This window comes from Schistocerca piceifrons, chromosome 1 (genome assembly GCF_021461385.2).
Source record: "Schistocerca piceifrons isolate TAMUIC-IGC-003096 chromosome 1, iqSchPice1.1, whole genome shotgun sequence".
In the NCBI taxonomy this organism is placed as follows: Eukaryota; Metazoa; Arthropoda; class Insecta; order Orthoptera; family Acrididae; genus Schistocerca; species Schistocerca piceifrons.
This window is the reverse complement of record NC_060138.1, coordinates 963,498,791-963,501,848: the sequence shown is the minus strand read 5'-3', so window position 1 is coordinate 963,501,848 and position 3,058 is coordinate 963,498,791. Positions and strand designations below refer to the sequence as shown.

At 42.4% G+C, this 3,058-nt stretch overlaps 1 non-coding gene across 1 annotated transcript; it reads right to left on the bottom strand.

Moving 5' to 3' along the window:
* Window positions 1-2,643: 2,643 nt before the first annotated feature.
* Trnat-ugu lies at window positions 2,644-2,718 on the bottom strand. Its single transcript has one exon. It is a non-coding gene; the product is annotated as a tRNA-Thr (tRNA).
* Window positions 2,719-3,058: the final 340 nt, after the last annotated feature.

Sequence of the window (3,058 nt, the reverse complement as noted above, 5' to 3'; positions counted from 1 at the left end):
ATTCACGCGAATAGCTTCCATTTCTCGGAGAGCTTAACAGTGTACCATGGCATTTCCTAACGAAACGTCATGTAGTGTTATACTACAAGATACTTGACCTGCAATAATAATATGTACCGGTAACTTAATATTTGAAGTTCCCTCGTATATCCTGTTAATGTACTTCAGGATATCGAGTCGATCTTGGAACCTCAAAAATCTAATTTCTCAATGAATCGAACAAGTTTCTGGTACCAAGAGTAAACTTTGATAAATCGAAAAAGTTCTGTGTTTCGGTACAACCGATAAATCGAAATAATTGTCAGGATTGCCCACCCATAAACAGCTTGTAATTCGAAGTCAGTGGCAATTCGAACTGTTTCGAGAAATGTTACGTTATTCAACTCTTTGCGGCATTTCTTTGTTTACTCATCAATGTAGAACGTACTACTGTGCCCAAATCATTTGTAAAACCGACTTCAAAGAAGTGCGAGCCTTTGACTCTAGCAATAATTTCATGACTGCGTCATCCTCATCCACGCCGTTCACAATCCTGAATCAGGAAGATCGGACTGCTGAAAACGTAACATATGGAGGGAGGAAGCAGACCCGGCATGTTGAGATCCCGCGTCTTGAAGAAAGATTACTGAAATGGCTTAGCCAACCTGTCGGATGATATATGCTTAAAGAAAAGCCTAATTCATTCGCCATCGGTCTGGCCATTAAAGAGTTTGTCGCTAATGGGGATGGCTCATTAGCTTCAAAATAAGACATAACATCATTTCTAAGAAGATTTGTGGTGGAAGTGAGGACGTTAATAACCACTTTTTTCAGCATGGAAAATTAACGAGGAATCCTGTCGGCAAGTTACGATCCCTGAGACATTTTCAGCACTGATAAAACAGGACGTTTTTTTCAAGTGTCTTTATGATCGAACATTGACTGTAAAAGACAAGAAATATGATGGGGGCGAATATAGCAAAAGGAGTAGTAAGGTGCTGCTTGCAGTGAACAAAATAAAACCTCTTTCGGTAGCGAAAGTTAATAACCCTAAGTATTTTAAGGGTATCAGATCATTTCCTGTGTCTTATCGGTCTTGCAAAATAGCGTGTATAGCACCATAATTGTTCAATAAGTGCCTCTTGAGCCTAGAAAAGGAGATAAAAAAACTGAAGCGAAAAATTCGGCGTTTCTGGTCACTTGCGCAGTTAACGGTAACCTACCACCTCTAGATAATGTGAACTTCGTGTTTTGTCTGGTGACACCAACCCGAAATTACAATTACATGATCGGGAATAATTCAGAATTTGAAAACTTTTTACTGCAAGTAACTTGTGACGAAGATGCTGGATAATTCTGAAGATGGTTAGAAGCCGAACGTAAAAGCTTTGACGTTCATGACTAATGCTTATAAAGCTGGGAATAATGTTACCACGACGATGATTTTGTTTTCTTTAAGAAATTCGAATTCGTCAAGGAACGCCGGAATCAGCTGGGACAACGGACGAGCGGAGAAAGGGACTTGTGTTTTCAGGACACCTCTGGCCTTCTTCCTCACTCAGAAGAAAATGTGACACTTTATGGTTTCGTACATTCTGACGGTGCTGTGGAAATATTTGGTGCCATGATTGAAACTGAGAGTTTGGCTGTTCAAGGTGTGAAGATCAAAAAAGACGCAACAGAGGAAGGATAAGGAGAAGCAAAGCTACTCGATCCATGACGCCAAAAGAGGCAGAGCCGTCATTGGCAAAGCTGGGTATGTACTTCCTTAGAATAGAAACAGACGATGATGTATTCTCGGCTTTGATCACAACATAAACTTCGCTTCACAAGCCCATTGAAGGTCACGGAACCATAAAAAAAAACTGATTTCTTTTCAAAACAAAATTGAAGTTTTCTTGCGTATTTTCGGAAATTTTATAGCCTTTTCTTTGAAATGTTGCAATAAATAACAAAATCTCCGCAGTTGAGGTCGCTAACTCCAATGCGTTAGTGCGCAACTGGAGGTAAGCTGATTCGAATCCTGGCTGTGGATGAAATTTTCTTTACCAGTATTTGGCCAGCAAGGTGAGGAGAGGTGACGGGGTGAAGCCCCTGATCACCAGTCTTTGCGTAAGTGTCCTGGATTAAATTCCAAACCTCTCCAAGGTGTCTCATGGAGAGAGGGCATGTGACGCAGTCGATGCTGATCCGTCCGTCAGATGGGGACGTTGCGCATTGCGTCTGCTTTGATGTTAATCGAAAGGAGTAGGTTATGCGCCGGCGCCGGCGTATCACTCTCTCCCTCCTCTCATCATCATCATCATCATCATCATCATCATCATCATCATCATCATCATCATCCAACACAAACGTAATAGTATAATATATATGCATCCATTACACTCACCTACACTTGTTTTACTTTTGTTGATGTTCATCTTATATACTCCTTTCAAAAGAGTGTTCATTCCGTTCAAATGCTGTTGCAAGACCTCTGCTGTCTCTGGCAGAATTACATTGTCATTGGTAAATTTGAAATTTATATATGACGGTAGTATCTGTTCCCGAAAGAACAGTTACCGTGGATGACCATGCAGCTTTGCTAGAAACGAAATAATTAAATGGACACCCTAGCTGCAAACAGGCGTTGATGTACTTCATTGGGGACATGTTGAAAATGTGTGCCCCGACCGGGACTCGAACCCGGGATCTCCCGCTTACAAGGCAGGCGCTCTATCCATCTGAGCCACCGCGGGCACAGAGGATCGTGCGTCTGCAGGGACTTATCCGTTGCACGCTCCCCGTGAGATCCACATTCCCAACATGCCCACACCGGGTTCGAGTCCCGGTCGGGGCACACATCTTCAACACGTCCTCAATGAGGTACATCAACGCCTGTTTGCAGCTAGGGTGTCCATTTAATTATTTCATTTCTAGCAAAGCTGCATGGTCATCCACGGTAACTGTTCTTTCGGAAACAGATACAACAGTCATCTATAGTTAAAATATGGCTTCCCAGCCATTGACCTTCTTGTGCGAACGCACACGCTATGCCCGAATTCGTACGGGACTTGGTAGATTAATCTGCCACGAGTAA